At 37.6% G+C, this 13,911-nt stretch overlaps 1 protein-coding gene and 1 long non-coding RNA gene across 2 annotated transcripts in view; one reads left to right on the forward strand and one right to left on the reverse strand.

Annotated features, from left to right (window-relative positions):
- The window catches only part of HEPH (hephaestin), a 105,165-nt gene that overhangs the window by 68,362 nt on the left and 22,892 nt on the right, over positions 1–13,911 (forward strand).
- On the reverse strand, positions 702–11,372 carry LOC116535039. Its single transcript, XR_004262018.1, has 2 exons — positions 11,146–11,372; positions 702–1,078 (listed from the first exon to the last, which is right to left on the reverse strand). It is a non-coding gene; the product is annotated as an uncharacterized LOC116535039 (long non-coding RNA).

A 13,911-nucleotide genomic window follows, 5' to 3' on the forward strand; every position in this document is an offset into this window, starting at 1 on the left:
TTTTTGGACTTGAATGGAATAGAACAACATTCCTGATGTGATTCACGGCTTACTGTTTTTGGCATATAGGAATGCTAGTGATTTTTGTACATTGATTTTGTATCCTGAGACTTTGCTGAAGTTGCTTGTCAGCTTAAGGAGTTTTTGCGCTGACACTGGGGTTTTCTAGATATAGGATCATGTTGCTTGCAAACAGGGATAGTTTGACTTCCCCTCTTCCTATTCGTATTCCCTTTCCTTATTTCTCTTGCCTGAATACTCTGGCCGGGACTTCCAATAATATATTGAATGGAAGTTGTGAGAGAGTGCATCCTTTTCTTGTACTGGTTTTCAAGGGACAAAAGTTGGTTTCCTGTTATATTGGTCTATGTGTCTGTTTTTGTACCAGTATTATGCTGTTTTGGTTACTGTAGCTTGGTAGTATAGTTTGAAATCAGGTAGTGTGATGCCTCCAGCTTTGTTCTTTTTGCTTAGGATTGCTTTGGTGGACTGTTTGGGCTTTCTTTGGTTCCACGTGATTTTAAAATAGTATTTTCTAGTTCTGTGAAGAACTGGTTTCCAGCTTTTGTCCATTCAGTTTGATGTTGGCTGTGTGTTTGTCATAGATGGTTCCTATTATTTTGAGGTATGTTACCTTATTATCTAGTTTATTGAGAATTTTAAACATAAAGGAGTGTTGAATTTTATTGAAAGCCTTCTGCATCTATTGTGATAATTATGTGGTGTTTGTCTTTAGTCCTGTTTATGAGATGAATCCCATTTATTGATGTGCATATGTTGAACTGACCTGGCATCCCTTGATCATGAACTGACCTTGATCATGGTGGATAAGCCATTTGATGTGCTGTGGAATTTGGTTTGCAAGTGTTTTGTTGATGATTTTTGCATGAATGTTCATCAAGGATATTGGCCTAAAGTTTTCTACTTTTGTTGCATCTCTGCCAGGTTTTGGTGTCCGGATAATGCTGGCCTCATAGAACGAGTTAGGGAGGAGTCATTCTTCTCAATGTTTTGCAATAGATTTAGTAGGAATGGTAGCAGATCTTTGTTGTACATCTGGTAGAATTTGGCTGTGAATCTGTCTGGTCCTGTGCTTTTTTTTCTTTTTTTTTTTTTTGGTGGTGGTGGGGGTCATGGTGCTGGCAGGCTATTCCTGATTCAACTTCAGGACATTTTATTGGCCTGTTCAGAAATTCAAATTTTTCCTGGCTCTGTCTTGGCAGGGTGTATATGTCCAGAAATTTATCCATTTCTTCTAGATATTCTAGTTTATGGTGCATAGCACTGTTCATAATATTCTTTGATGGTTATTTGTATTTCTGTGGGGTCAATGGTAATATCCCCTTTGTCATTTCTAATTGTGTTTATTTGGATCATTTTTCTTTTCTCTTTATTAATCTAGCTAGAAGTCTATTTATTTTATTAGTTATTTCAAAAAACAAACTTCTAGATTCATTAATCTTTTGATTTGTGTGTGTGTGTGGGGGGTGTGTTTCAGTCTCCTTCAGTTCAGCTCTCATTTTTTTTTCTTTCTTATTTTCTGCTAGCTTTGGGATTGTTTTTTCTTGTGCTTCTTTAGTTCCTTTAGTAGTGATGTTAGGTTGTTAAATCATCTTTCTAACTTTATGATGTGGGTATTTTGTGCTATACATTTTTTCTTATCCCTCTTTACACTGCCTTAGTTATGTCCTAGAGATTCTGGAATGCTGCATCTTTGTTTCAGAGAGCACCTTGATTTATGCCTTAATTTCATTATTTACCAAAAAGTCATTCAGAAGCAGATTATTCAGTTTCCATGTAATTGTATGTTTTTGAGTAAACTTCTTAGTCTTGACTTCTAATTTGATTGCACTGTGTTCTGAGAGCTTGATTTTAGTTTTATTTATTTATTTTGCATTTGCTTACCAGTGTTTTTTGTTTGATTATGTGGTTGATTTTGATGTACCATGTGGAGATTAGAAGAATGTATATTCTGTTTTTTTTTTGGGTGGATAGTTATGTAGATTTCTATCAGGTCCATTTTATCCAGTGATGAGTTCACATGTTGAATATCTTTGTTCATTTTCTGCCTCAATGATCAGTCTAATACTGTAAGTGGGGTGTTGAAGTCTTCCACTATTATTGTGTGGGAGTCTAAGTATCTTTGAAGGTTTCTAAGAATTGACTTTATGAATATGGGTGCTCTTGTGTTGGCTGCATATATATTTGGGATATTTAGGTGTTCCTGTTGAAGTGAAACCTTTGCTATTATGTAATAGCTTTGTTTTTTAATATATATTTTATTGCATTTTAGGTTCTGGGGTACATGTGAAGAACATACAGCATTGTTGCATAGGTGCATACATAGCAATGTGGTTTGCTGCCTCTATCCCCTTCACCTATATCTGGCATTTCTCCCCATGTTATCCCTCCTCAACTCCCTACCCACCACTTTCCCTCCCCTAGTCCCCACCAACAGACCTCAGTGTGTGATGCTCCCCTCCCTGTGTCCATGTGTTCTCATTGTTCAACACCCGCCTATGAGTGAGAACATGTGGTGTTTGATTTTCTGTTCTTGTATCAATTTGCTGAGAATGATGATTTCCAGGTTCATCCATGTTCCTACAAAGGACATGAACTCACCGTTTTTGATGGCTGCATAGTATTCCATGGTGTATATGTGCCACATTTTCTAATCTTTGTTGGTTTAAAGTCTGTTTTCTCAGACACCTGGATAGCAACCCCTGCTTCTTTCTGTTTTCCATTTGCTTGGTAGATTTTTTTTATCTCTTTATTTTAAGCCTGTAGGTGTCATGTGAGATAGGTCTCTTGAGGACAGCATGCCAGCAGGGTCTTGGTTCCTTATGCAGCTTGCCACTCTGTGCCTTTTAAATGGGGAGATTTAGCCCATTTACATTCAAGGTCAGTATAGGTATGTGTGGATTTGAATCCATCATCATGCTATTAGCTAGGTATTATGCAGACTTGTTAGTGCGGTTGCTTTATAGTGTCACTGATCTGTGTATTTCAGTATGTTTTTGGAGTGGCTGGTAATGGTCTTTCCTTTCCATATTTAGTGCTTCTTTCAGGAGCTCTTGTAAGGCAGTTCTGGTGGGAACAAATTCCCTTGACATTTGCTCGTCTAAAAAGGATCTTATTGTTCCTTTGCTTATGAAGCTTAGCTTGGCCAGATATGCAATTTTGAGATGCAACTTATTTTCTTTAAGAATGTTGCGCTTGGATGGCTGAAGTGTGAGGATCCCTTGAGCCCAGGAATTCAAGGTTGCATGTAGCTATGATCGTGCTACTGCACTCCAGCCTGTGTGACAAAGGGAGACCCTGTCAAAAAAAAAAAAAAAAAAAAAAAGTGTTGAACATTGGCTGGCTTGTAGGGTTTCTGCTGAGAGGTCCCCTGCTAATCTGATGAGCTTCCTTTTGTAGATGGCCTGCCCTTTCAGTTTAGCTGCCTTTAACATTTTTTCTTTTATTTTGACCTTAGACAGTCTGATGACTGTGTGTCTTGGGGATGTTATTCTTGTGAAAGTTATTGCTGGAGTTTTCTGCATTTCCTGAATTTCAATGTTAGCCTCTCTAACTAGAAAAAGGAAGTTCTGATGAATGATATCCTGAAATATGTTTTCTACGTTGCTTAATTCTTTCCATTTCTTTCAGAGACACTAATTAGTTATAGTTTTGGTCTCTTTACATAATTCCATATTTCTCAAGGCCTTTATTTATTTATTTATTATTTATTTATTGTTATTCTTTTTATTTCTATTCAGTGTAACTGTCTTATTTCAGATCAGATCAGGCCTGTTCTGGGTGGTATGGCTGTAGCCTGTCTTATTTCAGAAAACCAGTTGAGCTCTGTATTCTTTCGTCTTCTTGGTCTATTTTGCTATGACTACTTGTGATTGCATTATGAGATTCTTGTAGTATATTTTTCAGGCCCATCGTGTCAATTACGTTCTTTACTATACTGGCTATTTTGTCTGCCAACTCCTGTATTGTTTTATTGTAATTCTTAGCTTCCTTGGATTGTGTTTCAATGTGCTCCTGTATCTTAATTATCTTCATTCCTATTTATATGTTGAATTCTATATCTGTAATTTCAGCCACCTTAGCCCAGTTCAGAACTCTAACTGGAGAGGTATTATGACAGTATAGAGAATAGAAAGCACTCTTTTTTTTTTTAAGTGTTAGAGTTCTTGCGATCTTTTCTCCTCATCTTTGTGGGCAGATTCTTTTTTTTCAATCTTTGAAGTTGCTGACGTTTGGATGTTCTTTTTTCTTTTGTCTTGTTTGATGACTTTGAGGGTTTGATTGTAGTATTAGGTGAATTCAACTGACTAGCTTCATTTGTGGAAGACTTTAGGAGGCCAGCTCAGCTCTCAACTCCTGGATTGTGTGTTCTAATTCTGGAGGACTTGTATTGGGCCTTTAATTTGTTCTATTACTCCTCAAGGTTAGGACTCCACTGTGCTGATGAGGCCAAGTTGCTCCCAGACCACTGGTCACTATACTGATGGGTGATGTCAGCCAAAGTGTTTCTTAGTGTGGCAGCTGTGCCAGCAACTATGTAGCAGGGAGCACACTCCTTGGCTGTGGCAGAATGCTAGCAAATGCCAGGGTGCCTGCCTCCATGTGGGCATTCACTGCAGTGGTAGAGGTAGTGTGGCTCGGGTGGGGTGAGGGCCCTTGCTGGTGACTGTGTGTGATTGTGCTGGTTGTGGTATTAGCACATGGTTGGTACAATTGCAAGTGCATGTCTGTGTACTCTTTATGAACACCACTGACAGGGGTAGTCACTTAGGCTGGAGAAGAGTCCACTGCCCTCTCTGCCAGTTTTATTCTGGTGGCCTTGTTGGCACAGGGGCAATACACTGGTAGGGGTAGGGCTAGCTGACTCTGTGTTCACCAAAACTTTCACTGCAATGGTGGCCCAGCGAGGGTACAGAGATTGGACTGTTTTCTGGCTGCAGCAGTGGCATGGCAGGGTATACACGCATGTACTCCATCCAGGCAAGAAAGGCAAAACGCACTTGTGCACACATGTGTCAGCAAAGTGATGTGAGAGTTGCCGGGCACAGGGGCATAGCTTCAGTGTGAGGAGGGAGCAGGTGGGCTGGTGTATGACCATGAGGGCCACTCTGCTGTAGCTTTTTATCTGTTAAACAAAGTTCTCCAGTGGAGGAGCTATGTTTGTCCCCAGGGAACTTCAGGCTGCCCTGGATGCAGGCACAGCCAGGCTGGGCCCTTGGGAGAGGCCAGAAGACTAACGAGTTTTCAGGTTGGGACAGTTTTGTCTGATGGGCAAGACCACGCTGCAGAATTTATGTCTGACAGTTCCCCTAAGGCTAAAGTCTCTTAGGTAGAATATTGAGCCTAGGGGCATGGCCATCCTGGCCATGCTCCATTACAGATATTCCTGCACCAAACCCTCTGGGCTCCACATCAGCTGGCTTGCTGCCCCCACCATTTCACTAAGCATTTCTCCCTGCCAAGTCAAGTATCCATGGTGGTTGAAGGGTCTCTTTCTGCTGGAATTCTAGAGGCTCATGGTGAGAGGAGGTTGCTCCTTGTCAGTTCAACTCACGCATTCACCCTAAGTTGTTGGGGGCCAGGAATAAGTCCCAGTGCATGATAGCTTCTTGCAGTGTCCCCAGCTTCCTCTCCCTTGAACCCAGCGTTTGTGTCTTCCCTCTATCCGTTTTTCGTATCTTCCCTCTGAATACTTGTTAGGAGCATGCCATTTGTCTCAGTACCTCGGTGGCATCTTCTTCCCCTGGCTGTATCTGGTTGGTCACTTTCCCTAACACATGTTGTTAAATGGTTAAGATTCTCGTTCATAAATAGAACAGACCATCCTTTATGTGATAATTGCTTCCACATAAATCATTTTGGGCTTTCAGACATTTTAATTGTTTTTCTGCTTCATCACCTGAACTTTTGCATGATTTCTAGCCAAAGAAAAATACGAAAACAAGCAGGATCTAGACCCTGACCACATAGAGCATGGTCTGACCAAATCCCATGGTTCCATAGCAGAAAGGACACACTCATCTGTTATAAAATTTTAAAATTAAAATTAAAAACTTTATATTGGGTAAATTTTTTCATAATGTAGTGTTTTTATGATTTTACGAAATGAGTCATATATCTACCACAACAATCAAGATAAAGAAAAATTCAGTCACCTCAAAATTATCCCTTAGGCTGTTCCTTTGTTGTCAAGCCCTTCCCTCACCTTCATCATCCTTGGTAAACACTGCCACTATTTTCTATGTTCCTAAGCTTTATCTTCTTCACAATGGCATATAAATAGAATAATACAGTCCATACTCCCAAGAAAGAAATAAATCAAAGAAACCAGATTCTGATATTGATGTAGATGTTGGAATTGTCGACATAAAAGGGAATAAAAATAACTATGATTTAAATGTTAAAGGCTGTAATGGAAAAGGTGCACCACATGCAAAATAGGATGGGTAATTTCATTAGAGAGATGAAAACTAAAAGAATAAAATGGAAGTGCTAGAAATTAAAAACACAATAATAGGTATAGTCTCTATATTGGCTTTATCAGGAGACTTGACACAGCTGAGAAAATCAAGTGACCTTAAAGATATGTCAGTAAATCTCATCCAAACTGAAACACTAGGACAAAGAAAGGAAGAAAATAAAATATATTATCCAGGATCTGTGGGATAATATCAAACTCCCTAACATAAATGAAATTGTAATTTGATAAGGAAAGCAATATGTAACAGAAGAAATATTTCAAATAAAATGATAATTCTCCAAAATTGTTGACCAATATTAAACCACAGTTCCAGAAAACTCAACCACAACTGGCTAATTATTTTAAAAAATGCACCCACCCCTAGGTATACAATGTAAAATCTACTGAAAACTAAAGACATACAGAAAATCTAAAAAAAAAAAAAAAAAAAAAAAAAAAACAGGAAAAACAAACTAAATACAGAAATAAACAAAAATTATAACAAATTTCTCATCAGAAACCATAGAAGCCAGAAGATAATGTTACAAAAGTCTTTTAAGTGATTAAAGAAAATAGTTTATTCAGAATTCTATACACTGAAAATAAAAAGAAAACACAACACATTTTCAGGAAAAAAAAAAATTATGAGGACTCATTACCTGCAGAACTATACTACAAATCATGTTAAGTAAACTACTTCAGGATGACCATCCCCAATACATACAGTCATCAGATTCTGCAAGGTCAACATAAAAGAAAAACTATTAGGCCAGGCACAATGGATCACACCTTTAATCCTAGCATTTTGGGAGGCCAAGGCAGGCAGATTGCTTGAGGACAGGAGTTTGAGATAAACCTGGCCAATGTGGAGAAACCCCATCTCTACTAAAAATACAAAAATGAGCCAGGTGTGGTGGCACATGCCTATAATCCCAGCTTCTTGAAAGGCTAAAACATGAGAATTACTTGAGCCTGGGAGAAGGAGGTTGCAGTGAGCTGAGATCATGCCACTGCACTCCAGCCTGGATGACAGAGTGAGACTATAAAAAAAAAAAAAAATTAAAGGCAGCTAAAGAGAAGAAGCAGGTCACCTACAAAGAGAAGCTCATCAGGCTAACAATGGACCTTTAAGCAGAAGCCCTACTGGGCAGAAGAGATTGTGGGCCTATATTAAGTATTCAAAGAAAATAAATGCTAAACAAGAATTTCATATCCAGCCACACTAAGTTTCATAGGCAAAGAACTAAATCTTTTTAGATGAACACTTAACATTTGTTAAGGGAATTTATTGCCACCACACCTGTCTTGCAGGAGGTCCTTAAGGCAGTGCTAAATATGGAAATGAAAAACCACTACCAGCCACAATAAAAGCAAACTTAGCTTAATAGTCTGTGGACACTATTAAGCAACTATAGGATCATGTCTAAATAACAACCAGCTAACAGCATGATAATAGGATCATATCTCCACATATCATTATTGGCCTTGAATGAAAATGGGCTAAACACCCTAATTAAAAGGCATGCAGTGCCAAGTTGGATAAAGAAGAAACATCCAACTCTATGCTGTCTTCAAGAGACCCAACTCACATGCAGTGACACCCATAGGATCAAAGTAAAGTGATGGAGGAAGACCTATAAAGAAAACAGAAAACAAAGAGCAGAGGTAGCTATTGTTATTCAAGATAAAATAGGCTTTAAACCAACAACAATCAAAAAGGCTAAACAAGGGTACTACATAATGATAAAGGGTTCAATTCAACAGAAAGACATAACTATCATAAACATATATGCATTCAACATTGGAGCACCCAGATTCAGAAAACAATTTCTTAGAGATCTATGAAGAGATTTAGATAACCAAATAATAATAGTGGGAGACTTCAACACCACAATGACAGTGTTGGACAGATTATCAAGAGATAATATTGACAAAGATATTTGTGACATAAACGTGACATTCAACCAAATGTACCTAACAGAAATCTACAGAACATTCTACTCAACAACAATAGAATATTCATGCTTCTCATCTGCACGTGGCACATATTCTAAGATCGACCACCCACTCAGTCTTAAAGCAATTCTCAACAAATTAAAACCAAAATTTTACCAACCACACTTTTGGGCCATAGCACAATAAAACCAGAAATCAATACGAAGAAGATCTCTCCAAACCATACAATTACATGAAAATTAAACAACTTGCTCCAGAAGGACATTTGGGTAAGCAAAGATATTAAGGCAGAAATCAAGAAATACTTTGAAACTAATGAAAGCAAAGGTACAACATACTATAATCTCTGAGACACAGCTAAGGCAATGTTAAGAGGACAGTTTATAGCACTAAATACCCACATCAAAAAGAAAGATCTCAAGGTAACAACCAAATATCACACCAAGAAAAACTAGATTAACAAGAGCAAACTAACCACAAAGCTAGCAGAAGGAAGGCAGTAACCAAAATCAGAGCTGAAAAGAATGAAATGGAGATTAGTAAGGCCATGAAAAGATCAATAAAATGCAAAAGTGATTCTGTTGAACAAAATGAATAGATTACTACCTAGAATGATAAAAATGAGAGAAGATTCAAATAAATGCAAACAGAAAAGACCAAGGGGACATTACCACTGGCTTCACAAAAAATGTTAAAACCCTCAGAGAATATTACAATTACCTCTGTGTACACAAACTCGAAAACCTACAAGAAGTGGGTGAATTCCTAGAAAGATACAATCTCCCAAATTGAATTAGATATAAATCAAAAGTGAGAACAGACCAATAATGAGTTCTGAAATTGAATTAGAAATTAAAAACAACAAACAAACAAACTACCAAACAGCAAAAGCCCTGGAACAGATAGGTTTACAGCCCAAGTCTATGAGATATATAAAGAAGAGCTAGTACCAATTCTACTCAAACTAGTCCAAAACATCAGAAAGGAGGGAATCTTCTCTAACTCATTCTGTGCATCCAGAATCTTCTTTATACTGAAACCTGGCAGAAACACAACAAAGAAAACTTCAGACCAATATGCCTGATGAACTTAGACACAAAAGCAATCAACAAAATCCTAGCAAATAGAATCCAGCAGCACATCAAAAAGCTAATCCACCATGATCAAGTAGGCTTTAATTCTGGTATGTTAGGCTGATTCAACATTTGCAAATTGATAAATGTGATTCACCACATAAAGAGAACTAAAAACCAAAACCACATGATCATTTCAGTAGATACAGAAAAGGCTTTTTGATAAAATTTATTATCCCTTCATGTTAAAAATCCTCAACAACTAGGCTTTGAAGGACTATACCTAAAAATAACAAGAGTCATGTATAATAAACCCATATTCAACAGCATACTGAATGAGCAAAAGCTGGAAGCATTCCCCTTGAGAATTAGAACAAGACAAGGATGTCCACTCTCACTACTCCTATTAAACATAGTACTGGAAATCCTAGCTAGAGAAACTAGGAAAGAGAAAAAAATAAAAGGCATTCACTTTGGAAGAGAAGTCAAGCTATCATATAGATGATATTATTCTACACCTAAAATATCCTGTAGTCTCTGCCCAACACTCCTAGAACTGATAAACAACTTTAGTAAAGTTTCATGATACAAAATCAATGTACAAAAATTAGTAGTATTTTTATACACCAGTAGCATCCAAGCTGAGAGCCAAATCAAGAATGGGATTCCATTCACAATAGCCACAAAAAGAATAAATACTTAGAAATAGAGCAATTCAGGGAGGTGGAAGATGTCTGCAACAGAATTACAAAACACTGCTCAAAGAAATCAGAGATGATGTAAACAAATAGAAGATTCCATGTTCATTGTTAGAAAAAAAATCACTATTGTTAAAATGGCCATACCACCCAAAGCAATTTGTAGATTCAATGCTGTTTCATTCAAACTACTAATGATATTCTTCACAGAATTAGAAAAAAAATTAGATGGGGTCTTCTAAATATACAAACATGTCATCTGCAAATAGAGACAATTTGACTTCCTTCTTTCCTAATTGAATATCCATTATTTATTTTTCTTGCCTGATTGCTCTGGCTAAAACTTCCAATCCTATATTGAATAGAAGTGGTGAGAGAGGGAATGTTTGTCTAGTGCCAGATTTCAAAGGGAATGCTTCCAGTTTTTGCCCATTCAGTATTATATTGGCTGTGGGTTTGTAATAAATAACTTATTATTTTGAGATACCTTCCATCAATTCCTAGTTTATTGAGAGTTTTTAGCATAAAGAGCTGTTGACTTTTGTCAAAGGCCTTCTCTGCATCTGTTGAGATAATCATGTGATTTTTGTCTTTGGTTCTTTTTATGTGGTGGATTACATTTATAGACTTGCGTATGTTGAACCAGCCTTGCATCCTTGGGATGAAGCCTACTTGATCGTGATGGATAAGCTTTTTGATGTGTTGCTGCAGTTGGTTTGCCAGTATTTTATTGAAGAGTTTTACATCTATGTTCATCATGGAGATTGGCCTGAAGTTTTCTTTTTTTGTTGAGCCTCTGCCTTGTTTAGGTATCTGGATGATGTTGGTCTCATAAAATGATTTGGGAAGAATTCCTTCTTTTTGTATTATTTGGAATATTTTCAGAAGGAGTGGTACCATCTCCTCTTTGAATGTCTGGTAGAATTCGGCTGTGAACCCATCTGGACCTGGGCTTTTTGTTTGTTTGTAGGCTATTAATTGCTGCCTCATCTTCAGCCCTTGTTATTGGTCAATTCAGGGTTTGAACTTCTTCCTGGGTTAGGCTTGGGAGGGCACAAGTGTCCAGGAATTTATCAGTTTCTTCTAGGTTTGCTGATTTATGTGCGTAGAGTTGTTTGTAGTAACCTCTGATGGTAGTTTGTATTTCTGTGGAATCGGAGGTGATATCCCCTTTATTGTTTTTTACTGCATCTATTTGATTCTTCTCTCTTTTCTTTTTTATTAGTCTTGCTAGCAGTCTTTCTATTTTGTTGACCTTTTCAAAAAACTACCTCCTGGATTTATTGATTTTTTGGAGGGTTTTTTGGTCTCTATCTCCTTCAGTTCTGCTTTGATCTTAATTATTTCTTGTCTTCTGCTAGCTTTTAAGTATTTTTTATCTTGTTCCTCTAGCTATTTCAATTTTGATGACAGAGTGTGGATTTTAGGTTTTTCCTTGATTCTCATATGAATATTTATTGCTATAAATATCCCTCTAGACACCGGTGTCCCAGAGATTCTGGTACATTGTGTATTAGTTATCATTGATTTCAAAGAACATCTTTATTTCTGCCTTCATTTCATTGTTTATCCAGTTGACATTCAAGAGCCACTTGTTCAGTTTCCATGAAGTTGTGCTGTTCTAAGTTATTTTCTTAATCCTGACTTCTAATTTGATTGCATTGTGGTCTGAGAGACTATTTTTATTTGATTGATTTCCAATTTTGTGGTCAATCTTAGAGTAGGTGAGATGTGTGCTGAGAAGTATGTATATTCTGTGGATTTGGGGTGGAGAATTCTGTAGATGCCTATTAAGTTTGCTAGGTCCAGATCTGAGTTCAAGTCTTGAATATCCTTGTTAATTTTCTGTCTAGTTGATCTAATATTGACAGTGGAGTGTTAGTTTCCCACTATTATTGTGTGGGAGTCTGCATCTCTTTGTAGGTCGTTAAGAACTTGCTTTATGTATCTGGGTGCTCCTGTATGGGTTGTGTATGTATTTAGGATAGTTAGCTTTTCTTGTTGCATTGATCCTTGTACCATATGTAATGTCCTTCTTTGTGTCTTTTGATCTTTGTTGGTTTAAAGTCTATTTTATCAGAGACTAAGATTGCAACTCCTGCTTTTCTTTGCTCTCCATTTGCTTTGTAAGTCTTCCTCCATCCCTTTATTTTGAACCTATGTGTGTGTTCTTGCACATGAGATGTGTTTCCTGAATACAACACATCAATGGGATTTGACTTTTTATCCAATTTGCCCTCTTTTGATTGGGGCATTTAGCCCATTTATATTTAAGGTTAATATGTTTATGTGTGAATTTGATCCTGCCATTTTGATGCTAACTTGTTGTTTTGCCCATTAGTTGACACAGTTTCCTCATTGTGTTGATGGTCTTTACCATTTCATACTTTTTTTTTAATGGCTGTTACTGGTTGTTCCTTTCTATGTTTAGTGCTTCTTTCAGGAGCTCTTGTAAGGCAGGCCTGGTGATGACAAAATCTCTCAGCAATTGCTTTCTCATAAAGGATTTTATTTCTCCTTTGCTTATGAAGCTTAGTTTGGCTGGATATGAAATTCTAGGTTGAAAGTCCTTTTCTTTAAGGATGTTGAATATTTGCCCCACTCTTTTCTGACTTGCAGGGTTTCTGCAGAGAGATCCACTCTAAGACTCTAAGTCTGATGAGCTTCCCTTTGTGGGTAACCCAACCTTTCTCTCTGGCTGCGCTTAGCACTTTTTTCTTCCTTTCACCCTGGCGAATCTGATGATTATGTGCCTTGGGATTGCTCTTCTTGAGGAATATCTTTGTGATGTTCTCCATATTTCCTGGACTTGAATTTTGGCCTGCCTTGTTAGGTTGGGGAAGTTCTGCTGCATAATATCCTGAAGAGTGTTTTCCAGCTTGAATTCATTCTCTCTGTCACATTCAGATACACCTATCAAATGTGAACTAGGTATTTTCACATAATCTCATCATTCTTGTAGGCTTTGTTCATTTCTTTTCACTCTTTTTTCTCTAATCTTGCCTTCTCATTTTATTTCATTGAGTTGATCTTCAATCTCTGATATCCTTTCTTCTGCTTGGTCAATTTGGCTATTGAAATTTATGTATGCTTTGTGAAGTTCTCGTGTTGTGTTTTTCAGCTCCATCATGTCATTTATAGTCTTCTCTAAGCTGTTTATTCTAGTTAACATTTCATCTAACCTTTTTTCAAGGTTCTTAGTTTATTTGCATTGGATTAGCACATGTTCTTTTAGCTCAGAGAAATTTATTATTACCCGTCTTCTGAAGCCTGTTTCTGTCAATTCATCAGACTCATTCTCCATCCAGTTTTGTTCCCTTGCTGTTGAGGAGTTGTGATCCTTTGGAGGAGAAGAGCCGTTCTGGTTTTTGGTGTTTTCATCCTTTTTGTGCTGCTTTCTTCCCATCTTTGTGGCTTTATCTATCTGTGGTCTCTGTAGTTGGTGACTTTTGGATGGGGTCTCTGAGTGGACATCCTTTTTGTTGATGTTGAGGCTATTACTTTCTGTTTTTTAGTTTTCCTTCTAACAGTCAGGCCCCTCTGCTGTAGGACTGTTGGAGGTTCACTCCAGACCCTGCTTGCCTGGGGATCACCTTCAGCAGCTGCGGAACAGTAAGGGTTGCAACTAGTTTCTTCTTTTGTTATTTTTGTCCCAGAAGGGTACCCGCCAGATGTCAACCTGAGCTCTCCTTTTTGAGGTGTC

Source organism: Sapajus apella, unplaced genomic scaffold (assembly GCF_009761245.1).
Source record: "Sapajus apella isolate SASKATOON/1434 unplaced genomic scaffold, GSC_monkey_1.0 scaffold91, whole genome shotgun sequence".
Classification (NCBI taxonomy): Eukaryota; Metazoa; Chordata; class Mammalia; order Primates; family Cebidae; genus Sapajus; species Sapajus apella.